The sequence below is a fragment of the Micropterus dolomieu genome, linkage group LG11, assembly GCF_021292245.1.
Source record: "Micropterus dolomieu isolate WLL.071019.BEF.003 ecotype Adirondacks linkage group LG11, ASM2129224v1, whole genome shotgun sequence".
Lineage (NCBI taxonomy): Eukaryota > Metazoa > Chordata > Actinopteri > Centrarchiformes > Centrarchidae > Micropterus > Micropterus dolomieu.
Window position 1 is genome coordinate 24952900 of NC_060160.1, and position 12744 is coordinate 24965643.

At 38.3% G+C, this 12744-nt stretch overlaps 1 long non-coding RNA gene across 1 annotated transcript; it reads right to left on the reverse strand.

Annotated features, from left to right (window-relative positions):
* Window positions 1-8214: 8214 nt before the first annotated feature.
* Window positions 8215-9544, reverse strand: LOC123979248. Its single transcript, XR_006827189.1, has 2 exons — window positions 8531-9544; window positions 8215-8401 (listed from the first exon to the last, which is right to left on the reverse strand). It is a non-coding gene; the product is annotated as an uncharacterized LOC123979248 (long non-coding RNA).
* Between the last annotated feature and the right edge of the window lie 3200 nt (window positions 9545-12744).

Consider the following 12744-nt stretch of genomic DNA (forward strand, 5'->3'; position numbering starts at 1 on the left):
AAGTGTCCTTGGGCAAGATACTGAACCCCGATTTGCCCCTGGCGGCTATTCCGCCAGTGTATGAATGAGTGTGAATGTTAGTTTCCGTTTGAGCACTTAGGCTCAGTGTATGAATGTGTATGACTGGTGAATGCAGATGTCGTAAAAAGCGCTTTGAGTGGTCGAAAAGACTAGAAAGGCGCTATACAAATACAGAGCATTTACAGTTTCCTTGTTTGTTTGTTTTTCACAACTGCACTTTCCACACATCTGGTGTAAAAATAAATTCCACACATCTGGTGTAAAAATAAATTCCACACATCTGGTGTAAAAATAAATTGAAGCACAATTGAAGAACTCCATGTCCATGTCTCCTCCTCTTTCCACCATGGGGCTAAACCTTACAGTGTCCTCCCATGAACTCCGTTCTTGTTCAGTGTTTCACGCATCGTAGTGTTGTTAACAGAGATATTATTTCTGTAAGACTTCAGCTGACATACTGCAGTCATCTTTTCAGGACGGCCACTCCTAGGAAGACTAGCAACAGAGCTGAACTTTCTCTATTTACTGACAATTTTGTCTTACTGTGGACTGATGAACATCAAGGCTTTTGTAACCTTTTCCTGCTTTATGCAGGTCAACAATTCTTAATCTTAGGTCTTCTGAGAGCTCTTTTGTTCGAGGCATGGTTTACATCAGGCAATGCTTCGTGAGAATAGCAAAATTAACATGCTTTTTTTTCCACCCTGTGTGTCTGAGTGTTCAAACGGTTCAATAAAAAAACACAAAATTGTTTGTGTGGTATTAGTTTAAGCAGACTGTTTGTCTGTTGTTCAGATGACATATTATTACCAATTTATGCAAAAATCCATGTAATTCCATAGGGTTCACATACTTGACTGTATATAAATTTACACTGTCAGGAAACCCCAGTTCAAGCACGCACACACACACTGTCCTTATCACAACACACCTCTTTGCCTTTAGTTTTTTTAGTTAGATTCATCTGGTGTGTTTTTGCTTTGTTCATCTTTTTAAATAAATAATTGTGTATATACATTCTGGTTCTTTTAATGTTCTATATGAATAAAGATTTTGCAAACATCTTCTACGTAGAACCCATAATCCCTCAACTGATATATTATTTAATATAAATATTGATGACATTTAAAGCCCAACCAAATAAGATCTTTTCAAGTGCTTGTGGCTTCATTATTCTGTTGCACCAAGAAAAATATGGTAATTTTGAAGGATTAACATATCTTATTTTTCATCTGAGATGACTGTGTGCCCACAGCTTAAAGTTTTGAGGACCTGCTAAACATAACAGGACATAGCAAGTGAGTGCCTGTAAATCCAGTGTTTGTTTTTTTTATTCGAAACGGAATCTGTCTCTGTCCTCTTGTGCACACAGAGCAGCAACTAACTTGAGGATGTCAAGAGATAAAACCAAACGCTCTTCGCAGAGGAAGTACTGACAGCTGCTAAATCTGAGGACAGACAGGACATTTAGACAAAAATGTAAATTTACAGAACTGCAAATTAAAATAGAGATGAATAGTGTTTAGTCAAATAGTTATGATTCACTCAGATCTACAGGTATACATTTGCCAACATTGCCATAATTGCACAGTTTCGTTCGATTATTTTCAGATGTAGATTAATCCACATTTGGTGCTCTAGTCAGTACATTGTATGTGGGATTTACTCTAAATAAACTACACAGTGAGTGTTCATGGTAGTAAAGAAACATCCAGTGTAATGGTGTGTCTCATTGATGTGAAGCTCTATGGCAAAAAAGAATAACATATCAGGATTAGGATACAAATACATTAATTGTTGGGTTGGGTCTAGACATTCGATTTGTTTACAATATGTAGAGATATATAGAACATATGAAAATGCCAGAATTATAGTTAAAGAAATGTTAGTTCAACTTCCAAATCATTTCTCACCTTTTGGATTTTTACTCTCATAACAGTCCAAACAAGAAGCATGAATGAACTTATAGGTATAATGTTGGTGATTTGGTTATCAACTAAAATCAATGATTTGACTGACATTGTTGTAATTGGTTAATTAGATTAATGACCTTTTATCCTAACCTGGTTACTATTGCCAATGATCTTAAAAAGCCTACAACTGAAACTGCTGCTGATGGTGTATGCTTTTGTTTCACACACAATCAGATCACATATCACAATAGATATCACATATAGGTTGAATTTCAAGTGTGTTGGCGTTATTCCATTTTTACTACAGTTTGTTTCTTGGCACCGGTTATCTCCTAGTGCATGAGCAGCACTTCTAAACTGTCTGAGTGTGTGCCAGGCATTTGGACAGGTGCCTAAAGTGGCAGCATGCCGATTCCAGTCCCCCTGGGCCTTGCCTGTATTTGATATGCTACATCAGATGCCTTGCAGTCGACCGTGCGTTCACAGGCCAAGCTATTGGACCAAAACTGTCCTTCCTTTGTTCTGACAAGGCCTTCCTCGGGGCTGGTAAACATGTCTGCTTGTTAGTGTAGCTATTGCAAGCTTTCTGTTCGAGATGGAGGAAACAAAAATTCGCTCCCACCATCCTTATCCCACAAGCGAGCTGTTTCAGAGGAACATGTGCTCATAGCGGTTTCATTGTGCTCAAATTTATGAAATCCATTTTTTCTCTGTAGGAAAAGTTTATCATTCCAACTTTTACAGAGTAAGTGTCTCTGCTGCACTTTTTCATATCACACCAAAGTCTTCCTTTAAGACCTAAGGGAATGCACCTAGTTAGTTAAGAGCAACATGGAAATATACTGCTACTGCTTTCAAGACAGGGAAAGCTTTCTTCTGTGCCCCAATTTAAACTGCCATGAATAATGGATATATTTATCAAGGAACTATAACTCTGACTGGGGAGAAATGTTGCATGTTTTAATATATATATCCAAATTATTGAATGTTTCAGAATGATCAACTCTGGGGCAGCTTGATATCTTTACTTAAATGGCACCTTTACAAAGTGCATTAAGAAATGCAATAAAATTAATTAAATGTCTCCTTAAAAAAACCTTTTAAAGAGTTTTTAAAAAAGACACTGAGGACGCCCGGTTAATAAACACCCTATAACCTTTTGTCTCCAGCCTTGCCCTGGGGACTGTTGTCTGCTGGTCAGCAGACCTCAGACTAGTACAAGCAGAGGTGTTTGGAGTGAGAAGGTTGACAGTGTAGGATGGGACAAGGCGTATGTGTTCTTTCTCTTAATCTTGAAGGTTTTCATGACATTAAATACTTTCTTGATACCATTTATGGTCAGCACTTTTACAAGAATAACCATATATTTATATTCTGTGATTACCTGTAGTGAAATTTTGTGCCTGAAATTCCTGTCCACGATTCAAATTGCCTTGACAGGCACAAGGGATTCACAGGAAACCATGCTTGTGTGTAATCCAGCGTTACTAGTTGTAATTTCATCCCATTGATATCAACCTCATTGTTCACTGTTCACAGCTCCAGATGTATCTGAGCTGCTGGTTCACACTAAAAGCATTCAACTGGAGAAACATGGGGTGACCTTTATTGTAAAGCAGTTGTCACACCAGGTATGTGTGGATGAGCGGGTAATAGCTAATCCAGGATGCTGTGGCGAAAGCACCAAAAGCACATTAACATCTCGGATTAGTCCCTCTTCCGCGGCACAAATCACACATGCACACAGATTCAGCCAGCTGTCTTTCCTTTACGCATCTCATTCAGGTATAACTGGGCTCATCTGGCACTGTGAATTCACCCTACCTCTTAAACACTTTCACATGTCAGTGCGTCATTACTGACACTTTCAGACAGCGTGACAAAGCGTAATTATTTTACGCTAAAGGTATGCTTCAGCGTCCGTATGAAATGCCACAGATTGCTACGTCGCAGCAACACAAAGGAGTGCACAGCTGTAGGGTTAGCCGGTCGACATGCATAAAGTCTGTGACTTAGGTTCAGGTACTAACATTTCTGATGTTTGTGGTAAGGGTAGGGGGCTTCAGAGGGCTGTCAACACCTTTAACATGAGCGTAGCTAGCTAGCACTTCCGGTCTGTACATCATGTCATACAGATGCATCCAGGAGCGTCTCCCACAAATAACTACACTTTTTCTGAAAGCGTCGGTATTGGACGCCCTGAGATGAAAACGGTCTGACCTCTTGGGTACACGCCATTGCCATTAGGCAATCCACACTACTACGTTTTTGTTTTAAAACTGAGACCTTTTGCTACATTTGCACCTCCTGTCCAGAATAAAACGGTCAATCTGAAGCCAAAACGGAAAAGTTTAAAAGCGCTGCCCACCCTGTTTTTCGTTTTAAAACTCCATTTTTGTGCGGCCGGGCAAAAATGGAGGACTTAAGAAACGATGACACAGACACTCACGTTTGGCTCTGCTACTGACAGAGTTTTTGATTTAGTATTTTTAATAAATATTTTGTACTGTGCAAATAACACTTGTAGCCTACACCTGTACTGTGCACGTTTACTTTGCGACAACTCCCAGTCTGTTTGTCTGTCCATGCAAAACAAATCTGGTGTGGTTCTTCGTCTTCTTTCGCCAAATCTTCTGTAACTATGGAAAAGACCATCTGATTCACGTTTACACCAGCACGCGCATGCCCAGTGTACCTGAATAGCCACTCGATGTGCATTTTCAGTCATTTTAATGAGAGATCAGCTCTGATACACAGCTAAAACGCTGGTGTGGACGGAGATCATATTCGTTTTATAACTCGGGTTCTGTTTTGCTGAATAATAATAATAATAAGCTCACAATGCAGCCTAGCTAGTTAGCTGGCTAGGTAGGTCACTGTGTCTTTCTAGCCTACTGTGTTTATTTACAGCAGCAGCATCTAGTAGATTGATTTAGAATTAATTTGACGTTGGTGTAACAGGAGCTAACTGGTTAACTTCATAGCAGCTGTGGAGCTTGCTAGGTTTAGAGAGGCTGGGGAAATGTGAGAGAACAGTGATTAGTGACTGTTAAGAAAAGCGACATTATGTAACTTTAAATAGCCATTTGGGAAAAATGCCATTATGACATTACCACAGACCAGAATTTTTCTAAAGCAAATAAATGAACTCCAGTAAAACCTTTTAAAATGAGAATGAGGTTTTAACATTTTATTAAGACTTTTATACATATAAAAAAGTTTATTTAAATCATTTCTGGAAGTATTTGTTCAGTAATATATTTTATTCATGTGGTTATGCATTTCATAATTATTTATTTAACACTGGATACTTCATAGAAATGCTTAACTGGGTAGTAAACTACTGAGAAAGACTGAAAAAAAGGAGATGGCAAAATTCTGGCTCTAATGCTGGCACCTTTTTTCTTCCCATGATACGTTTAATATTCTTTAAGCCACATTTAATAGTTTCAGAATGTACAAACAAGGCCAGTTTTATGTAGAAATGTCTTACAAGACTTTCCTCCTATTTTTAGCCAGTGTGCAGTGAGCAAGCTATACCACTTACTGACTCGTCTCAGAGAATACTTTGCATAACAACAGCAAATTGCAGTGAACATTGTGTTGTTTTTTTTCTAAATGTTTTTACTTCTGTGAAATTGTGATGAAATAATCAGCATCCCCGGAGCTCTGATTTTAATTATGACCATCCTCAGAAATAATGAGTGCCACACACACAGCACATCCACCCGTGTGTCATTAATAGATTCTTATTGAATTGTTGCTCACAAAGATGTCAAAATACGCTTTCATGTCGGAAGGTTTTTGTGTTTTTTTTCTGGCAGGGCCTTTGCATTATTTGTCACATGTTAAAAACTGCCATTTATTAATCTGTCGCCCAGCATCTGAAAACAAGTCTTTGACAGGAAAGAATTTCAGTTTAGAATTTTTCCAGAGGACAAAGTACCCACAGTAAAACTTTAAAACTATAATACAGAGATGTGGTGGAGGTAAAGGTTCTTTGATTTTGCAGTGGTCTGTAATCCCTGAGATAAAGCAGAAAAGCCCCTGAAGCGAAAACGGATGAGTACTCCAGATGGTGAAATAAGGTGAGGCCAGAGGACAATGCCTGAGGAGACAAGAAAAATGAATTCAGTCAATTTCACAAGGTGCTGTTTATTGGCAATTACAGTCAAGTACTTCAGACAGTCTCTGCATAGAAGTGAGAGTGACACTGTTTCACTTCTCTTCAGGCGAGGATAAACACAGCAGAGGTGAATGTGACGGCTGTTCAATCACAACTACTATCCACGATTGTCAGACTCAGACTTATTGTAGCCTCGATGCATATTTCTGCACAATTTGTTTTGCTGAAGATTGTCTGTGTGTCAGTACCAGTTATGATAGAATGTAATGAAGAATTTGGACTGATATCTGTGTACAAAGTTAATCTGACAAAAAAAAAACAATGCCCTTGGTGAGCTGAGCACAGGTTGAACTTGATTTTGCTCAGCCATTTTGCTGGGTCCCTGCAGGGTTAAATTCTGGGAGAAAAAGTCGCACCAAAAAAGAATCCGCTGTTCAGTGAAATTATTTAACATTGATAAAATATCTTAAAGAAAATATGATATGCTGGAAGATTCTTGCTTTAATCTTTCTTGGGACAACATTTGTATTGTATAGTATTGAGCAAGCATACTGCAGTAGGCAGCAGCAATACAGGGCTTGCGGGTAATTGTGCCCTGTCAAAGTTTGGCCACTAAAGTGCTTGTTTTTGCGACTGACAGACTGACAGATTGTTATTACAAGTGTTTGGTAACATTGTGGAAATGACCACTACAGAGATAGACCTTTTTTTGTATGATCCTTTTTGTTTAACCAGAAACAGTCACAATGTCGCTCTCGTCAAAGAGACATTTGTACCTGATGAACACTACAGCTTATCTTTTGCCCCACTGACAATTACAATTTATGTTCAGCAAGTTCAAAATGGGTGGCTATATTTCTCAAAATATTTCATTTTGTAAAACAGGAAGCTCAAATCAAGCAATCTGATTGGTTCATAGTAGTGATATAATGTGCGTATACAATGGCTTTGACGTCGGATTCCTTTGCACAGATCCGTATCGCTCCGCGACAATGTAACGTTAAAAAGTAACACCAGGCACAGTATCAGTACCACACACATATCAGAGAAAGTGGAGTAATATCCTGCAACAAGTAATTTCGCTGCAAAGTCAATCTCCTGACGCTGGACAGTTTTTTAGTGGCTGCACAACAAACGGAAACGTGCAAATAGATTTAAATAAATAGTTCTACTAATAATAGCCTTTGATATATGTTGCTTAGCAACTGTCATGCACTATGTAGCCTACCAGCAGCCCGGTGGAACTACTTTTTGTATTCATAAAGAAATGTGTATTGATGAAATAAAAGTCAAATTATAGTGCGTCTGTTGGCCTACTTTCTTTTTTCCACACTTGCTAACCTTTTTATAAAAGCAATAGCTCACTTCTATTGAACTATTGCTTAAATATACCAGCATAAAGAAGGCAACTTATGAGTGTAAAAAGCTATTGTACAAGTCATTTAAATTAATGACTGGATGATGTCTTTGACCCAAATGTGCCAAGAAGAAAATGAGAAATGAGGGTTATGAAGATCCACCATCCAGTGAGGTCTTTCAGCTGCTGTATGAAGCATAATGCCACTGTCCTCACCTGGATCACTGCCAGAAACTGACACATCCCCATTGAGGCAGCAGTTTGAGAGAACACACCCACGATCTTCTCCTCAGACCTTTCCGTTCCCTCAGCCGGCTGCAATGCACCATTTGGTGAACAGTTTTAAATCAAACTACTTTCTTCCTCTCTTCCACTGTTCTCTGGGAGGATGTAATGGCATTACAATGCTTCAAAATCTCCTTTCATATATCATCTTTTTGTTGGGCCATAATATCACTACTGCGTTTCTCCCCAGCAGCTCAGAGCATTGTCTCAATTTCGGCTTTGCTGACGGTCTTCTGTTTAACTTTTTTACCTTTACTTAACTTACATAACTTAACTTTGGTCAAGAGGATTATGAAGTTTCTAAGTCAATGCTGTTATGTTATTTCATGTTAATTAAAATAAATAAATAAATTCACCATTTACAGGGAATAGGGATTCATTAACATATGCATGTATATAGTACTACTGCATAATCACTATACCAATTATGGTAGTATTATGCACACAACATTATGAATATTAAAATGCTGTCAGATATGTGGTCTAAACCCAGAAGCAGAAGAACACAGTAGTAGCCTTTAATGTGTTTTATTTGACAATAAGCCAGAATTTGCAAGGATGGGGAATGTAGTTTGGGCTGGGGACAAGGTTTGGAGCTGAGCTGGCAGGGGGAATCCACAGAGAGATGTTCCAGTTTGCTTCCCGTGGACCACAAGGTTGCGGGCACGCAGCGTAGCAGGTGAGTGGTTTGTGTGATTCCTGTGGCAGATAACAGAGCATGTGAGCAGGACAGCAAACAGGCAGGTAGATAAGCAAACCTAGTAATCGTAGCGTTCGTTTAGTTTCTCTAAAACTGGTTCAGTTGTTCAGTTGTGTGATGAGATGCACCTCAGCTGTGTCAGAGCGGCGAGCCCGGTAATCAGGGGAACGCCCAGTTCTGCTGCCAGGAGCGAGGGGAAGCAGGCAGAGGAGCAGCCAAAGGGAAAGAGAAAGCCAGACAACACAAATAGACAGACAAAACACAACAGGCATTCCACATACACACAAACTGAGGAACAAACACTTTCACTCACATACTAAAGTCAAGGGCAGGGGGTTCTGACAGAATTGCTGTAAACCAAACATCATGTGGGATGCAGGTTCACATCCTGTTTATATTCTTGATGATCTGCTATTCCCTTCCAGTATCTTAAAAATACATTAAATAAATATACTAAAACCAGCAAAAACCTGTGCAGGTTAATGAATTGTTGCTTGAAATTCAATTTATAGATCTAAATCTGCTCACTGAGGCCTACATTATGGATACAGGTTCACCATTACCACCACTAATGACACTCATAAAATCTCACCACATTACAGTAATTTGCTATTTAGAATAAACCTGCACAGGAAATCCATACAAATGAATAGAAGTCAGTAAGCCACTCAGAGCAAATACAAGAAGATGCCAATATTACTTTGCATTCTAATTCGTAAATCTATTCCGGTGAGTCCTTATCTCCAATATGCATGTACAGCACGAGAGCCCTTTGAGATGTATTAGCATAATAAAATTACATTAACTGCTGTCACCTGAGACTTTATTTACCCCATTAATTAGCTTATTTTCTCTCATTTACTGTTGCAGCTCAGGGCCATATTGTGGTCTCTCATTCCATATGGTATTTTATGCTGACATCACACATCTGACTTGTGGCTGTGCAATTACTACAGTAAGTAAACGATTTCTGCTGCTACATTGGTATGCAGGACCTCTGCTTATAGTGATGATCATCTGTTTTACTTAAATCATGATGACAAACCTGTTTGGATATATTATAAATGGAATAAAATTCCAGACTAAGATATGTTATGTCGATTGCCGAAGCATTGACCAACTGTGGGAGTTGTTTCTTATCTCAGTCACTGTAACATACAGCAGAACAGTCACAGCAATCTGTTGAAAGCAGATAAGAGCATGTCCTTTTCAAGTGCAACAGACATGACATGCTCATACTGTATTAATATGTATGATTGAACACAATTCTGGCATGTCATTGGCTGTCGTGTCTTTGATGGCAGCCCTACAGCTCTTTGTAGATTCATGGTGAGTTAGTTTGAATCAGTATCAAAAGACACATTCCAATGATTTGTCAAGTTCCATTATCGTTTCTCATTGTGATGATTAGAACTAGAGCGGGGAAGAGAAGACTGGTAATTGTGCACAAACACATTCTCTATGTGTGTCTGTCCATCAAGAAAGATGAATTCCTTGTTTAGGTATACATTTACAACCTCAAGGCAGGAAGTTTGATTAGTCTTTTGTAACAGATGTGTAACAACTTTAACCAGTCCATATCCAAACATAGTAAAGAACAGATAAAGTTAACATTATCATTGCTAGTAACAGAGTATTGGTACTTTCTTCATTTAATATATATATATTTTTATTATAGCAGCATTAATTGGTTTTCTTTTCTTTTGGGCTGCTTTGGTAGAAGCAGTGGACAGTTCCACACAGACCCGACTCAACTCATGCCGCCCTGTACAGCCGAATTTGAGACCCAAATGCGACCAGAGAAACAAAATTATATTATGTTATTTTATAAAAACTAATCTGACAATGGCAACAGTCCAACAAAGAATATGGCACAGTGGCCCACCAGCACAAAACAATTATAACATCTACTAGCCAGTAAGCAACCTGGCAAATGTAAGTCAAATATTCCCTCTTTTTTGAGCTCTATTTTGGTATTCACCAACACCTGAGGGAAATATCTGGCTCTTTAGCTGATAAATACTCCAGCGGCTAGAGACTAGGTTGTTGAGAGTCATGAGGGTGAAAACCAATACAAGGAGCTATAAGATGTTGAATTGCTTCATAGAGCTGAGGGGGACTGCTGAGTTACAGTTCTCATCTATGGATTGGTCACTACCAGCTATGCCACATTACACATAGTAATTTAAACTATTGCTAACATAGAAATCTTGATTTGTGCAGCTTGGCATTTAATGGCACCAAATTTGATAGTTAAAAGGATAGAGGATAGATAGAAAACATAAGAGACATGATCATGTGGCATACTCTTTTGGGTGAACAGCTCAAATAACATAACATACTACACCAACATTTTTCATTCTAAAACATATTGTCCGTCTGTCAGATGTTCTTTCTGTGTAATAAAAATCTCAGGAGAAGTTCTGCAAAAAGGTCAGAACTTCAAAATTATAATACCCTGAAGTCTTGCAATACAAAGAGTGATGTTATACCATGCTCTCTTTATAAAAATGTCAAATTGCTTCTTGTGGTTTGAATTATTGAGTGCTGGTAGCACTATTATCCTTTTTATTCATCTTCTTTTACAGCTACATGTGTACGGACACTAAAATAGTTTTGGCAGGTGGGAATATGAAAACCCATTAAAACTTGGAAAGGCAAGGCTGCATACTTGTGTGTGAAAAGCAAATGTCATAAATCTCACCCATCATGCATATACTGTAAATGAGTCTCTGGGCACTTGTTGAAATGGAACTGTGTTAGATTGTCATCTGCTTGTATTTCAGCATATTATATACCTGCTGTATAAGTCCTTGCACAGATAACTGAACATTGGTGATGATTTAAAGAACGTCAGATTACAGGTAGTTTTTTTTCCCTTTCAGCCTCAACAAGTTGGTACTTCTATTATTGGGATATGGAGTTAAAAGAATTATGGCACTACATACAACAGACTGGTGTTAAACTTAAAGAAAATTTAAACGGCAGATCCCTAGAGATTTTGGTCTGGAATGAAAAAATTAGGTCCAGGGCAGGCTTGGAAAATAACGAGGTGCTCAGGTCTGATATTAATTATGAGATTGGGTTGTCTGGGGGAAATTAATAGGTGGGAGACGTTAAAATATTTTCTCCAGTGATATTTTAGATTTGATGAAAGAGGCATGTTTAAGGAAAAATGTAATAGAGAGCCAAATAAAAAAATAGGGAGTTCTTAAGGAGTATTGTGTGAATGAGAAACTTAATAACTACATCCATTTAAGATATAGCCTGATATAGAAAATTAGTTCCATTTTGTTTTCTGTTACCAAGAGTGAGTTGGCTGTTCACATATGAAACTTTCAGATTAGCTACTTGAAAAATGTCTGAGAGAGGAAAACGGTTCTATCAGGAAAAACTGTAGGTAGGTAGAAACTAAACTGTAGCAGTTCTTTTCTGTATTATTTCAAATATGTTATTTGAAAGAAGTACTGTGGTGATTTTAGTTTGTTTTGTATGGATCATCCGAAGATGTATATTTTGTAAAATAGCAGTGTCTTGTAATCCCATATGGGATGTGCCAGATGTTTAGCATGACACAGAAAAAGTAAAAACTGTGTTTAGTCATTGTCTATGTGACTAGCAGTTGCATTTTAAGGGAAGAGAAATCATGAAAAATGGTCGAATGTTCATGCAATTATTTACACATTCTCACATTTTCTGTTTGCTGCGAGCAATCTGTCTGATATCTCTGAAACAGCTGGCAGTAGCTATGAGGGCTTTGTTGAGAGAAAGCTGAAGATCAAGTGGTGAGTGCTACTCTCAGTTATGTTTTGTAACACTCTGAATGCGAAGAGATTTTCTGTGCACCCCGAATCACATTATACCTGGTAAGTGGAGACCGTTGCTCAACAGCACTCATGGCTGAGACAATATGAAAAGTAAATCACATGTAAAATGCAGCATGATGAATGTGATGTATATTTTTAGCCATGCAAGCGGAGTGGCTGGTCCAGAATGACACATATAAAATGTTAGATTGTGGTGAAAGTTGGTGCTTGTATTTGATATATTCATGGTTCTCACAGACTGAATCCTAATGACTTTGGTGATGTTTTCTCAAGGGCAACCGTGAGGTTGATTGAATCAAGGTTGGATATTTCATGCCACACATTAAGGTTAGACGATGCCATTGTCCATCAGCCGCTAAAGTAAGTATCCTATTTTATCACACTATACCACCTAGGGAAAATGTGTTTACATTTCAACGGAAACATTAAATCTATTTTTAAATATAGGCCTACATGGTTTGCATCTGCCTCAGGAAATCAGGGGGCGAGTCTTTTTACCGGGAGCCGGATTTCAA